General features: G+C 48.5%; 1 pseudogene; it reads right to left on the reverse strand.

Annotated features, from left to right (window-relative positions):
- Positions 1-1791: 1791 nt before the first annotated feature.
- LOC145534471 (ferritin light chain pseudogene) lies at positions 1792-2273 on the reverse strand (annotated as a pseudogene).
- Between the last annotated feature and the right edge of the window lie 13589 nt (positions 2274-15862).

Genomic DNA, 15862 nt, shown 5'->3' on the forward strand with positions numbered 1-15862 from the left:
CCCAGAGCCCCCATCGCCTCTCATCCCACCCCCACCCCACCCATCCCTGTCCCTGTGCTTGTTCCCCAGGTGTGGTCTGAGCAGTGTGGCTCACGGGTGTGGAGCCAACCTTTGGGATGGCAGTGGTGAGGGAAATGGTGCCCGTCCGGCTGAGGACAGAGGTGATGGGAAGGTACTCAGATCTGACTGACTGGGGGGCTGTGGCAGCACTTCCCAGTAACCAACTCATGGCTTTCGGGAGAATTCGAACGTAACTGCAGTTTTTCCTCTGATGCCCACCAGCCCAGTTAAGGACGTACTGCCCAGATGGACGTCTTTTGCTCACCATCCGCAAATCGGTTCACCCCAAAGTGTAAAAACGGAACCTGATGCTTCCAGTTATTCCCTCTGCCCTCTCCTGCATCAGCTCTGATTCGGCCCGAGCGTGTGGACAGTGGGGTGAGGCAGCAGAGGCTGCAAGTGTCCCTGAGCACAGGTCTGAGGGTTGGCGCTGCCCTACCCGAGCGCCCCTGTGGATGGGCAGACAGTCCAAGGTCACCAACCAGTGAACCAGCAACATACAGGGTGCGGAAAGGCACAGTAGAAGCAGGGAGAATAAAGACCTGGCGGTGGAAAGCTGAGCTGGAGGACCCCTTAGGGAGGTGGGCGTGGATTCCTGTGAGGCTGCGGACTTGTCAGAAGACCCTCAGGGGCCTTGGTGTGACTTGGTGCGGAGTGGCCTTGGCAGGAGGAAGAAGCAGTGGGCCAGCGTGGCTGAGGGTGGTTTCGGCCAGAGGCGGGTCCAGCTTTCCAAGCCAGAGAGAGAGCATGGCGAGGCCTTGCCCTGGGTGCGTGTGTGTTATGGGTGGGATGGGGGAGAGGCAGCTGTCTGCTGTGCCCAGCCGAGAGGGAAGCAAAAAGCGGGATTGAAAACGGAGGGTTGCTGGTGGGAGCGAACTCAGGGATGGCGTCTGGGCTTATGGGCTGGATTGTATTCCCCCCACCTTCCCATTTCATATGCTGAAGCCCTGAACCTTAGAATGTGGCTGTATTTGGAGATAAGATCTTTAAAGATGTGGTTAAGGGCACGGCAACCCACTCCAGTAGTCTTGCCTGGAGAGTCCCATGGACAGAGGAGCCTGGCGGGCTACCGTCCATGGGGTCTCGACGGAGTTGGATACGACTGAGCGACTAACAGTTAAGGTAAAAGGAGGTCTTTAGTCTGGGCCCTCATCCAATATGACTGGTGTCCTTAAGAGAAGAGATTAAGACACAGACACACTGAGGGAGACCGTGTGAGGACACGGGGAGAAGGCCGCCATCCCCAGGTCAAGGAGGGGGGCCTCAGGAGGACCCAACCCCACCAACACCCCCATCCTGCTCTTCCAGGCTCCAAAACCAGGAGAAATAAATGCCTGTGCTCTAAGCTCCCCGTCTGTGGAACTTATCAAGCAGCCCAACAGCAGACTAAGACATTTAGGTTCCAAGCTGAGACAGGAGGAGAAGGGGTGTATGAGTGTCGGGGGGCACAGCAGTGATTTCAGATGCGGCTGTGCTTCTTCGCCCCCACCCTACACAGGAGGCCTCCGGGGCTCCCTCACCCTCATCTTTTGGCTCTGAAGCATTGCCCTTCTCTCCCCAGTTCTTTTTTTTTTTTTTTGCTGCAAAAAGCTTTATGGTTTCCACTTGGTTTAAGACTTGGGAGAGGCTCCAGGTTGTTAAAAGTCTGCCTAGTGGCTGCAGAGAGGGGCTTCTGGCAGAAGCCCTGACATTAGGGGGGGTTCCTCAAAGGCTGCTGGGCTTCAGAGGCTCCTAGTCATGCTTGAGGGTGAGTCTTTGGAGGAGATATGAGACCAGCCAGCCTGTGGAAGCTGGTCAGGTGGTCCCCATCTTCTAGGACATGTCCCTCCAGGAAATTACAGAGGTGGGAGTCTGCGCAAGCAGAACCCAGGCCATGTAGATCCAAAAGGGGTTGGTTCTGGTGCTTCTCCATGAGAAGGGTGCTTCCAGAGAGCCCTGAGTTTTACCCGACTCATGTTGAGACGCTTTTGTGCGTCCTGGAAGAGGGCGGGGCTGGAGCGCTGGTTTTGCATTTTCAAGAGATGCTGGGTGCCCTTGCACTTCTCAATCCATTCGCAGAAAAAGTGGCCCATGCCCTCCAGGGCCACATCGTTGTGGTCAGTATAGAAGCCCAGAGAGAGGTAGGTGTAGGAGGCCGGCAGGGGTGTGTTGACTGGGCGGTTGACGGTGGCCTCCACCTCAGTGGAATAATGCTGACAAATCTGGGAACACATGGTTGATTGGTAATGGGCATGTGTGCATGCTAAATTGCCGCAGTTGTGTCTGACTCTTTGTGACCCCATGGACCATAGCCTACCAGGCTCCTTTCTCCATGGGATTCTCCAGGCAAGAATACTGGAGTGGGTTTCCATGCCCTCCTCCAGGGGATCTTTCTGATCTAGGAGTCAAACCTGTGTCTCTTATGTCTCCTGCATTGGCAGGCGGGTTCTTCACCCCTAGTGCCACCTGGGAAGCCCTAGTAATAGGGTGGTTGTTGTTGTTCAGTCGCTCAGTCCTGTCTGACTCTTTGAAACCCCGTGGACTGCAGCACGCCAGGCTTCCCTGTCCTTCACCATCTCCTGGAGTTTGCTCAAACTCATGTCCATTGAGTTGGTGATAGGAGTTAAGCTCAAAAAATTGTGTTGGCTGGTCCTGGTGATGGTGGAAAACTGAGTGGCTGATTCCGAAGGTTGCGTCTGCAAAAAAGGATGGAGGGTGGTCAGAGGCTGGAGCGAGGGGCGTCCCTGGATCTGTTCCGTCCAAGCACTGTTGAAGCAAGAGACAGATCCTCGGGGCCTCTGAGCGCACTGCCTCTCTCGGTTCTTGAAGACTCGGCTCCTATGAAGCACACAGCGAATGTGGAAGTGAACCTGGAGGTCCTTTAGGAAACACGGCACCTCACCCATCTCCCAAGATGCTGTAGCCACAGTTGTCTCCAAAGGTGCCCAGACATGTGTGTGCGACACACACACACGTGTGCCCATGTGCTTATGCTCATGCCAATATGTCATCTATTAAAATTCCAGTTTTACAGACTTGTTTTAAAATTGCCCAAAGGACATGGAAAATAGCCCTGCTTTGAAGATGTGTGCATGCTGGAAGGGCGGTCTCAGCTCACATCTGGTTTTCGGGTCTCTGGACTGAGCGGGGCTGGGAGGGTTGGCTCTGGGCTTTCTGCTTTCCGGTGGGGGGGCGGTGGGCTGGTTTCGGGGTGTGTTCATTGCCTGAACACCCCCTGCTCTGCCAGTACGCGCCCTGGGTGGGGGCTTGCACTGGCCTGGGGCTGGCAGGGGGCAGAGGGTACTGAGGCCCAGGGCTGAGAGGGAGGGGGGCTGAGAGGGGTCCTTGGGGGCAGGGGGATGGTGCAGCCCCGGGCTGGGTGAAATGTCACCGCACAGGACTCTCCTTCCATGAGCATCCCTGCTCCGCACACTTGGGAGCCCTGCCGGTTGGCTGGCTTTGGCAGACAAACGCTTTCCCTGTAGAGAGCAGCCCCTTTGGCCTCCTCCAGCCCCGCCCAGCCTCTGAGGCCAGTTCTCCCCGCAATTCACTGGGCAGAAGAGGGGCAAGGAATGGACATGGAAGCACAGTCTTCAGGGGGTGCTGTTCCCTGTGCCCCAGTCTCCTGTCTATTGAGGACAAGCTCGGGAGGGATGCTCTGAGGAGGGACCGGGGGACTACCGGGGGGCCCACCAAGGCTGGGGGGAAGCCGCCACCTGGCAGGGGCACTGCGCCACCCCCCTCCCCACCTCGAACACCTCCTGGGGTGGCAGGCCTGCAGTTGAGCTACGGGAGCCCAGGCAGGGCAGACACATGTTGGGCTAGTCTGGAGTGGCTTCTTGGAGGAGGCTGGATTGAAATTGGACTAACAGGGTGAGCAACAGGGTGAGGGGGCTTCCCCCAGTGGCTCAGCAGGCAAAGAATCCGCTTGCCATGCAGGAAACACAGGAGACGTGGGTTCAATCCCTGATTTGGGAAGATCCTCTGGAGAAGGAAATTGCAACCCACTCCAGTATTCTTGCCTGGAGAATCCCATGGATGCAGGAGCCTGGCGGGTTACAGCCCATGGGGTCACAAAGAGTCGGACATGACTGAGGGACTAAGCACTCACACACAACAGGGTGAGGCCTGCTCGGAGGCAGCCAGGACATGTGCTCTGCCCTGGCCACTTGCAGGGCACCTTCTGCCCCCTCCACCCCCCAGCCCCGCTCCCCACGAGGCCCGTTGTCCCGCAGCTTTCTGACGCCAAAGTGCTGGTCCCTCTGCACCCCATCTCTTCCACAGTATGCGGGTAAGTGCCTCCTCTGAGGCTGTCATCCAGGTGACTTCAGTCCAGAACCAACACTGTTGGCAGCCTGCCCGTGGCAGCTGCCACTGAGAAGCCCCCTGCCACCCGCTGAGCCCCCGCTGCCCAGGCCTCGCATCTCTAGCGTTCCTGCAGCCCCACCCGCGACACGCTTGTCATCCCTGTGGCAGACTGGACGACCCAGCTGCACAGACGCCCACCGAGTAGACAGGCCAGCTGCTCTGAAGCCGGGTTCCTTCTGGTGGGGCCGGGAGGACCGCACGGATGCCCTGGGTGGGGCTGCTTGTGTGGGAGTCAGTTTCGCCTTTGGGAACCGGTGGGCCCCAGCCACCTGCCGTGCCCTCTTATGTCCCAGGTGGATTTCATCACTTCTCCTGACCCCAGATGTTCCCTGGGGGCCTTACAGATGCCAGCAGGGTGATGGGCGCGCCAACGGTGCTGCCCTGAAGAGTTTCACAGTAATGGGCCCCAACAGGGCCTCCATGGGTGAGGGGGGTGGGTTCCGTGGGCAGCCTGGGCCAGGCTGCCTGGCAAAGACGACTCTGAGCCTGCCTTAAAGGGGGGACAGAGAGACAAGGAGAGGAAGGGGGATCCAGGGAGAGCCTGGGCGGGGGCAGTGGGGTTGATGTTAGAACCTATCCCTGCCCAGCCCTGGGCCCCAGGGGTTCACAGGGTAAAGCCAGGTCTCCTCTGGGACCACCAGCCCTCCTCCCTTCCCCCATGGCTTTAGGAGATTTAGGCGTGGGAGCTTTAGGAGTGGGGGCAGCATGGAGGTCAGCATGAGGAGGCTGGGAGCCGATAAGGCTCAGGGGTTCAGGTTGGGTGCCTGGGGACCCCTCCCAGGCTGGGGGCTCCTCTATGTTAATCCCCAGAAGGTTCTTGAGTTCCCCAGCCTGGCCGGGTGGGCCCCTTCAGGAGCCAGGCTGGGCTGGGTGGGAGGCGTTGTGCTACGGCGAGGACAGATGTTTCCAGTTTGAGGGCTCGGTTGTCATAAATTGTTTGTTCCCCACCAAACCCTGTTTTCTATTAAGCTGACTCTGGGAGACGGAGGGGCCGCCATTAGTCCATGTAGGTTGTGTGTAGGAGCCTTGGTGAGAAAGTGGCTGTGGGTCCGTCCACCCTGCACACATCCTGACCTTGAACAGGCCCTTGTCCTGAAAACGGTCCCCTGGCTCCCTGGCAGTCTCATTTAATTGAAAGGTTTGAGAGTTTGGACTCAGGAAACCTCTGGATGGGGGTTCTCTGCCTTTCCTCTCTGCCCCTGATCATAGTCTACACTGTTGGGTACCCGTCCACCTCCGCCTCCTGTTTCCTTCTTCCTAAAAGAGACTGATTTACATTCCGGTATTCACTCCCCCTTATACAGCTGATCCATCCAGGTTCCAGATCCTAATTAGTTTGATATGATGAAACTATGAGGAAACCTCTCCTTGCCAATGATGCTATAAGAAAAGGCGTGGGAAGGAGGCCTGGGCTGGAAGTGTGAGGGGACCTCTGGAAGAGAAGACCCAAACTATGTCCTAGATGAGATCATGCCTTGATGCAACATCAGGAACTGTGGCAGCCCTCTTGTGACTATGTGGTAAACCAGTCAGAGGGTGTCAAAAGTACAGATGGGCAGTCTGGGTCCTTTAGATGGCATTGGGTTGCTGCATGAGCCCTCTCTGAGACTTCTTATCATGTGGAATAATACTAGCTATTATTTATTGATTGCGTATAATGTTCTAGAAGCTGTGCTAAATGCTGGCATATTCGACAAGTGTTTCTTGAGGTCAGGTTCTTATTAAGGGTATGGGATACAGACATGCAGAAATCAGACATAAATCCCTGACTCAGAGAATTTAGATTCTCTATGCTTTAAGTATTATCTCACTTAAAGATTCAAACAGCTGCATGAGGTAAAGTGACAGATGCCACAGTTTGGTTCACGCAGCACACTCCCACCTCTGTGGACTGGGCTTTCCTGACAGGGGCTGGAGAGCCAGAGGCTTCATTTTCTAGGCTCCCCTGCAGCCGGGGTTCTGCAAGCACCTGGCTTTCTCCAAGTGCATCGGCTGAGACATGGGTGGGAGAGAGCATGGGGAGGTGGCAGGTACAGGCATTCAGGCAAAGTGGTGGCCCTTGGTTCCTCTGGGGCAGCTGTGGGAAGAGTTTAGCGACTGGTTTCTAAGCTGCATGGAGGGGTGCTGAGTGCTGGGTGGGGTAGCAGTCAGGCTGCCTCTCAATCCTGGGGAGCAACTGGCTATTTCTCCTGGCTGTGTACCTTAGTTCCCCAGCCCAATACCCAGAAATAAATCCTTTTCTGCCTAAATTAGTTCGCTTATGCTACAAAATTGCTGCAAATAACATCACCTAAAATATGCCTTTGAGCTTGAGGAGGTGGTTGGGTGGTAGCTGATAAGAATCCACTCAGAGGGGGTGAGAAACCAGTGTCTCTTGTTGGGCAGTGGGAAAGTGTTAGGTCAAGCTGCTTCCTTCCCTACTTAGGAAGGAAGGCCACGGCCAGACATTGGGCTGGGTGCAGGGGCAGGCTGGATGTGGGCTTCTTGTCTTTGAGATGTGTGTGTGGTGCTCTTTGCAGGGAAACAAGACTGTTCGTGGATGATGGAAACCTGCAGGAGAATCCTCCTTCACTCCCTTTGCAGCTGCAATAGCAATGTTGAGCCTTCCAGCTCATGAATCTAATGTGCCTCCACTTACCTAAGGTTTTAATTTCACTCATTTTTCTTTTAAGATTGATCTCTGGGCACTTAATGGAGTTTTAAAAGGCTACTGTAAATGGTACACTTAAAAATTTTCATCTTCTCATCGTTCTTAACATGAATGATTTTTGCACGTGACCCGGTGCCCAGAAGCCTTGCTTGTTCTGTCCATTTATGGGTAGATTCTATTTACAATAATCATGTCATCTGCACAAGATGACAGTTTCTTTCCATCTGATCCAATCTTTAAAAAAAAAAATACTGCACTAGGCTAAGACCTCAGGTACTATTGCCTCCCCAACACTCAGTGAAATTAAAAAAAATTTAATTAATAATTAATTAAATTTATTTTGGGCTGCACTGTGTCTTCGTTGCTAGGCGTGGGCTTTCTCTGCTGCATCGAGCAGAGGCTACTCTTCAGCTGTGGTGCATGGGCTTCTCAGTGTCGTGGCTTCTCTCGTTGCGGAGCACGAGCTCTAGGGTATGTGAGCTTCAGTAGTTGCAGTGCACGGGCATAGCTGCCCCACGGCATGTGACATCTTCCTGGACCACTGGCAGGCGGATTCTCAACTACTGAACCACTGGGGAAGTCCCACAGTGAAACTGAAGGAACTTACAGTGGACACCTACATACCCACCATCTAGAGCCTACCATTCTAGATTTTACCGAGGTTACCACACTAGCTTTACTACACATCTTTCCATCCTTCTATTCCTCCATGAATCCATCCTTTTTTCCTTTCGGTGATGCATTTCAAAGTAGCAGCAGAAATCAGTATGATTTCCCCTTGTACTGTGGCATGCGTATCAGTATCTAGTACCATTTGAATGGTACTATCATTTGAATGGTATCTAGTATCATTTTGAACGGAAGTTTTAAATGGAACATAATTTTCTAGCTCCCGATCTTAGGAGGAAAATTTTGATACTTTAAGTATGATGTGTTTGCTGTAGGTTTTTTGTAGATAACTTTATCAGATGGATATTTTCTTATTTTTCTAGCTTGCTAAACATATCACTCCATGATTGTTGAATTTTATCAAAAAAATTTTGTCCACATCTGTTATCATTTACTTTTCTTTTTATTCTGTTAATGTGAATGACTTTGGCTTCTGAATGATAAGCCCAATTTAATCATGATGTATTTAAAAATATTTTGTCATTTATTTTGGCTGTGCTGGGTCTTTGCTGCCATGCACAGGCTTAGTTGTGGTATGTGGGATCTTAGTTCCCTGACCAGGGATCAAACCTGGGCCTCCTGTATTGGGAGTCTTATCCACTGGACCCAATCATGATGCATTTTTATATAATGCTAGTTTCTATTTGCTAATGAATAGACCTTTCTAAGCCATGATGATAAGAAAGATTGACCTGTAATTTTAGTTTCTTATACTGTAAATCATATTTTTGATATCTAAGGTTTATGCTAGTCTCATAAAATCAATTTGGAGGTTTTCTATTTTCTGGAAGAGTTTGTGCAAGATTGGCATTTATTTCTCTCTTAGATGTTTAATTGAATTCACTAGTGAAGCCACCTGGACCTGTAGATTTCCTTGTGAAGTGATTTTAAATTATGGGTTCAATTTAGGCAATAGATATAGAACGATTCCAATTTTCAAGATCTTCTGATGTCAGTTTTACTTATTTTTTCAAGTTAATTTTTATTATAGTTGCTTTACAATGTTTCTACTGTACAGCAAAGGAAATCAGCTATATGTATACATATATCTCCTCTTTTTTAGATTTCCTTCCCATTTAGGTCACCACAGAGCATTGAATAGAGTGCCCTGTGTTACTCAGTAGGTTTTCATTAATTATCTATTCTATGCATATTATCAATTGTGTATATACGTTAACTCAGTCTCCCAATTCATCCCACACTGATGTCAGTTTTAGAGAGCTTTTCTTTTTTTTCAAAAAAAGAAATTTGTTCATTTAATCCAAAGTTTAAAAACAGCTTTATTGAGGCATAACTGACATACAAAAACTGCACGTGTTAAGTGCATGATTTGATTAGTTTTCATATATGTATGCAGTCCTGAAACATCACTCCATCTATATTTAAAATTGATTAGTATTTATAATGCCCTCTTATATGTTTTCAATGTGTGTCTAAGCTGAACGAATTCACCCATTTTTCACTTTTGAGACCGGCTCTTTTTCTGTCCCTCCCCCACCCTCCCACCTGTTCTCCTTCCTCCCTCATCAATCTTGTTACAGGGTTGTCGATCCTTTTAAGAACGAACTTTTCACTTTCTTGATTTCCTTTATTGTTCATTTGTGTTCTACATTTTGGCTTTTATTTCTGGGTTTCATTTGCTTTATAAAAAAATTTCTAGGTGGTTGCTTCAGTTCAATTCAGTCGCTCAGTCGTGTCCGACTCTTTGCGACCCCATGGACTGCAGGATGCCAGACCTCCCTGTCCATCACCAACTCCCGGAGTTTACCCAAACTCATGTCCATCAAGTCAGTGATGCCATCCAACCGCCTCATTCTCTGTCGTCCCCTTCTCCTCCTGCCTTAAATCTTTTCCAGCATCAGGTGGTTGCTTAGATAATTGATTTTCAGCCTTTCTTCTATTCTGTGTGTATATGTTAGTCACTCAGTCATGTCTTACTCTTTGTGACCCCATGACTGCAGCCCACCAGGCTCCTCTGTCCATGGGAATTCTCCAGGCAAGAATACTGGAGTGGGTTGTCATTTCCTTCTTCAGGGGATCTTCCCAACCCAGGGACTGAACCCAGGTCTCCTGCATTGCAGGTAGATTCTTTACCATTGGAGCCACCAGGGAAGTCTTCTATTCAACATATACAATTAAAGATATAAATTTATAAGCATAGTTTTAGTTGCAACTCACAAATTTTCTTCTCCTTAAGTTTCAATATGTAGTATTTTCATTATTCAGTTTGAAATATTTCAAATTACCTTTATGATTTATTCTTTGACAGATGGTTTACTTAGAAATCCATTTAACTTCCAAATTTGTTGTTGTTCAGTCGCTCAGTTGTGCCTGACTCTTTGCGACCCCATGGACTGCAGCACACCAGGCTTCTCTGTCTTTCACCTTCTCCCAAAGCTTGCTCAAACTCATGTCCATTGAGTCGGTGATGCCATGTAACCATCTCATCCTCTGTGACCCGCTTCTCCTCCTGCCTTCAGTCTGTGCCAACATCAGAGTCTTTTCCAATGAGTTGGCTCTTTGCATCAGGTAGCCAAAGTATTGGAACTTCAGCTTCAGCATCAGTCCTTCTAATGAATATTCAGGGCTGATTTCCTTTAGGATTGACTGGTTTGATCTCGCAGTCCAAGATGCTGTCTTCTCCAGCACCACAGTTAGAAAGCATCAATTCTTCAGCACTCAGCCTTCTTTATGGTCTAACCCTAACATCCATACATGACTACTGGAAAAACCATAGCTTTGACTAACTTCCAAATAAATGAGGATTATTACATTATCTTTTTGTAATTGATTTCCAGCTTAATTGCATTGTGGTCAGAGAACATATTTCATTGGCGTTAACTCCCTTAAAGTTTGTTGAGACTTGTTTTTATAGCTCAGCATACAAATTTTGGCATATGTGCTATTTGTGTTGAAAAGGAAGCTGTTAAATGTAGTGTTCTACATGTATTTATTTGGCCAAGTTTTCTAATTGCATTGTTTACATTTTCTGTAACTTGATTTTTGTACGCTTGTTTTTACTCTTACTGAAATAGAAGTTAAAATCTCACTATATTCACGTATTTGCCAAAATTTCCTAGTTCTATCAACTTTTAAGATTGTATCATTAAGTGCATAAGATTTAGAATTATTACCTCTTTCTGGGAATTGAAATGACTTCTTTTATTTCTGATAATGTTTTTACCTTAAAGTTTGCTGTAATGTTAATGTATCTACACTAGTTTCTTAGGGTTGCTGTTTGCTGGGTATATATTTCTCTATTCTTTCCTTCAAAATTCACATATTTTACAAGTGTTTCTTGTAAATAGCATACAGTTGTTTTTATTTTTGTTTCTGTTAAATTCTTTTGGTTTTATTGAGATGCAATTGACGTACAGCACTTTGGAAGTTGAAGGTGTATGCCGTAACAATTTGACTTTAATATATCATGAAATGATTACCACAGTAAGTTTAGTGAACAGTCATCATCTCATATAAAAAATTAAACGGAAAAAAGTTTTCCCTTGTGATGAGAATTCTTATGATGTATTCTTTGGTTTTCAACAGTTTTACTATGATGTGTCTAGGTGTGGACTTTTTATTTATCCCTTTTGAGATTTGGGGCTTACTGAATTTATGGTTTGATATCTTTCTTGAGTTTTGGAAAAGTTCTCCGCCAATATTTATTTCACTCCCCTACTCTTTTGAGATCTGAACTACACTTAGGTTCACTGTATCCTTTGTGTCTCTTACCCTTGATTGGCTTTCTGACTCTGCTTTTGCCCTGAATTTTTCACCTTACTCATTCTTTTCTCAGTTGCGACTAATCTGCTCTTAAACCCATCGACCGAATGATTAACTCCTGCTATAATATTTTTCAGTTCTAGAATTTCCATTTGGTCCCTTTTGTTTCTAATTCTCTGAAATTCTTGGGCACACTTTTTGCTTTTAAACACAGAAAGCATAGGTGGCTTGAATTCTGTGACTGAGACACCTGGAGAGACGGTGGGCATTTTTTCCCTCCGATTTTTAAAAATAATGTTTATATTTTACTTTTGGCTGCACTAGGTCTTGTTGCTGTGAGGGTTTTCTCTAGTTGTGGCAAGGCGGGGGCTACTCTTTATTTGCAGTATGCAGGCCTCTCATTGCAGTGGCTTCTCTTGTTGCGGAGCACAGGCTCTAGGGCACGTGGACTTCAGTAGTTGTGGCTCAAGGACTCGAGAGGGCTGCAGTAGTTGTGGTGCACAGGGCCCCTTGGCATGTGGGATCTCCCTGGACCAGGGATCGAACCGGCACCCCCTGCATTGCAAGGCAGACCCTTAACCACTGGAACCACCAGGGAAGCCCCCTCTGATGGTTTTAATTCACGTAACATATTATTTGGTCTTCTTATATACCTGTGGAGAAGGCGATGGCACCCCACTCCAGTACTCTTGCCTGGAAAATCCCATGGACAGAGGAGCCTTGTAGGCTGCAGTCCATGGAGTTTCGAAGAGTCAGACACGACTGAGCGACTTCACTTTCACTTTTCACTTTCATGCACTGGAGAAGGAAATGGCAACCCACTCCAGTGTTCTTGCCTGGAGAATCCCAAGGACGGCAGAGCCTGGTGGGCTGCTGTCTATGGGGTTGCACAGAGTTGGACACGACTGAAGCGACTTAGCAGCAGCAGCAGCATATACCTGGATATTTCTGATTGTAACAGATAATTTGAGGCCTTGGGTTATGCTCCTATATTAGGTCAGTTTGGGCTGTTCTAACAAAATACCACAGACTGGGTGGCTTAAATAAGAGACATTGATTTCTCATTTCTGAAAAGGCTGGAAAGTCCAAGATTAAGGTGCTGAATGATTCCATTCCCGGTGAGGGCTTTCTTTCTGGCTTACAAACAGTGGTCTCTTTGCTGTGTCCCCTTTGATGGAGAGAGAGATCTCTTATCTTTCTTCTTGTAAGGGCACTAATCTCATCATGGGGCTCCACCATCTCAACCTCATCTAAACCTAATTATTCCCCTAAGGCCCAACCCACTAATACCATCACACTGGGATTAGGGCTCAGGATGTGGAGTTGAAGTGAGAGGATACATTCAGCCGTAACAGTTCATGTTCTCCAGAGGGAATGGACATGTACTAAGCACTGGGGCCACTCATACTTTCACCTCAATCCACTTTCAGGGACTGAATGAGCTGATTTAGAAGCTGGATCACAGTATCCACAAAGGATAGTTTACTGATAGTAATGGAGTGCTAGGTAATCTAAACCAATGCTCTGGTTAATGGTGGCTTGGAAACCTGCCAAAATACTTTAAAACTTTGTTGAAGTCATCCCAGAGCCAACAAAATGATGAAGCATTACCTGGTTCAAGTCATGAGGGACGGCTTTCCTCCTTCCAGAGGCTGTGTCTGAGTGGCTGGCACTTTTGCTAGCCTGGTGAAGTCAGAAGGGGAGGGTTGCCATACATGACCTGACCAAGGGGGTGGGAAGTTCCTGATGAATCTCTCTTGTTTTGGGTGGGAGATCCCTAATGAGATTAAATTTTATGCTTTGAATTCTTAAAAATAAAAATGCACTATTTGCTGTGGATTGTGTTATATAATTCACTCCTCAGCTGTGTCATAGGAAGCTTGGCTCGTCAGAGACTAGAAGCCCTGAACTCCTTGACTCCTGGAGGCGATGTTAAGACACTGGAATAGCCCTGAATTTGGTGTCAGAAAGCCCGGGGATCAGTCTCTAATATCAAGTGGCAGCTACTGAAATTACAAGCACCGTGCTTAGGAAACTAAGAGACCAAAGGGTTGACCTTTCAAACTCAAGTCTATTAAGTATCAGCAAGTACCACAGCTCTAATTTATGGCTCTTGGAAAGCAGTGACTCAGTTATGCAGAGAACCGAAATGCCTAAGGCAAGACCCCAGCTCCACAGAACCTAAAGGACAGTATGTTGCCTAAAGAATGATATATTAAGAAATTTAGGGCCTAAAAGCACCCCCCTGCCACATTCCTCTTGCAGGGGGTGGGGGTGGGGATGTCCTAACAAGCTGGAGGAACACGCACAGCTGAGCGTTCCCACTGACGCTGGTCCTATGTTCTTCCCTCTGTCTTCTCCAGCTCCCGTCATTTCCTTCCAAAGGAGAGGACGGTGTGTACTGTGTACTCGCTGTGCTTCAGGGACCTTCTTTCCTTTCCTTTCTCTGTCTTTGTCCTTGAGCTCCTCCAAGCCCCGCTTCCATCTGCACTGCTGAATGGTGGCCATTCTGACGCCGACCTTGCACGGCTCTTGTTCACAGATCGTGTGATACCAGCCTCAATGGGTGATGGGACCGGAGCTACAGTTCTGAAGCTTGTTTGCACAGTGCCTTGAACTCTTAAGAAAAGGTGCTACTGAGAGGAGCACATTCTTTTAAAAACAAACATGACAGATGACACACTGCAAAAACAGCTCTGTATCTTGCGCAAAATCAGATGTGAGTTTACATGCAAACACACAATGAATGATCCTGTGTTGCCTCATTCTACATGTTTTTACTTTGTGGAAAACTGAAAAAATTTCTAAAGCAAATTAATGCAAAAGTAATTCAAGTTTATCATTTTAAATTTATTGTCACATAATAAATCTTTCACAAAAATAAAGAAAAGCCTCTGGGGGGTTTGCAGAGCCGAGGCAGTGATGCAGTGGTGTCTGGAGCGTGTACTCACTCGCTGCCTCTGAGGCCGTAGCCCCAGCTGAACTTTTAGGTCAGTGAGGACTTCTACTGTGTGGTTAATTAAAAGGTGGGGGGAGGACACTGTTGGAGAACGGGGCTGTGGGGGTATCCAGTGAGCCCGGTGGCCTGGGGAAGAGACAGCGGGACTCCCCTGTCAAGACTCTCTTGGGTCTGCCCTCTGTGACTGAGTTCTAGGGACTCTAGTCTTCCTGTCAGAACTGACAGTCCTGCAGCCCAGGGACTGTCCCACGTCACTGCGCGCTCCTCAGCCTCTCAGGATAGTTCTGGGGTCCTACCAGGGGCTCCTCTGCTCCACGTGACTCTTTAAAATGGTTGTGTTTTGGTTTAAGGGAAAGGAAGCAGATCAGAATGCTTGGGAAACAAATTAAAGCGATATATCATGTTTCCATATAGGAAATATAAATAACTGTGACCTGAAATGGGCATCTAGTATTTTCCCCTTTCTGACTGGAGGATTCCATCTTCCACCTTCACACTGCCTCCCTCACAGGCCAGACTAAGCAGAAGCCATTCACATGCCTCACCTGCTGGTCTGAGGCCCTTCAGGGAAACACCAGCGTCCCAGCTACTGGCGGAGACACTCAGAGGCCTGAGGCTGAGGAGGCAGTGGCCAGGTCGCACGTCCACCCAGTCCACCCAGCGCTGGCCCTTCCTCAGTCAGCCAGTCTCAGGGAATTCTGGTCTCAGCCCCGTCCTGACGATAATGAAACTGGCCGACCTCAGATTCTGCCAAGAGGATGGGCAGCCAGGCTTTTCAAGGAGGAAACCACACAAAGGTGCACTGACGTGTCATGTGTTTAACCTTTCCCAGAGCTTCATGTGAGAGAAGATGGCTCCTCCCAGGCCCTCAGAAGATGGTGATGGATCAAAGTGACTCTGGTCGCCAGCCCGGGGACAGGAGAGAAGCTGCTTCCGATATAGATTGGGCAACAGCAGGTTGAAACGGGTGCTCCCATGCAGAAAAGCACATACTTTTGTCTTTGAGACTGAAACTAGGCCCAAAGGGGTGGCTGTGGACCCAGAGCGTGACTCTAGAGGCCCGTCCCTTCTGTCCTCAGTGCCCGCTGCTCTGCTCGGGGCAACCCCAGCGGCCGCATCCCTCAGAGGAGCTCAGGGAGCCAACTGTGGCTCACACAGGCCCCAGAAGAGTTTACACAAAGTCAGAGACGGACAGGAAAACATGTCTTTCATCTCATGTGGAACACTGTATTAATCAAATTGGTCTCCTTTTTCTCCTACTGGTCTGGTTGAAGATAAAAAGACTGCTTTCAAAATGAAGCTTTTCTTTTCCTAATTATTAATACAGAGAAGATTAACTTAATTTGTGCTAGACTCCAATTTAATTCGGCTATAGCTGAGAGGCCAAATCCACAGAAAAGCTAATCTGGGCTTCATGAGGAGGAGCCATTTCTTTCTTTGAGGGAAAGATGTTG

Source organism: Giraffa tippelskirchi, chromosome 14, assembly GCF_054371585.1.
Source record: "Giraffa tippelskirchi isolate mGirTip1 chromosome 14, T2T-mGirTip1v1.2.pri, whole genome shotgun sequence".
NCBI lineage: Eukaryota > Metazoa > Chordata > Mammalia > Artiodactyla > Giraffidae > Giraffa > Giraffa tippelskirchi.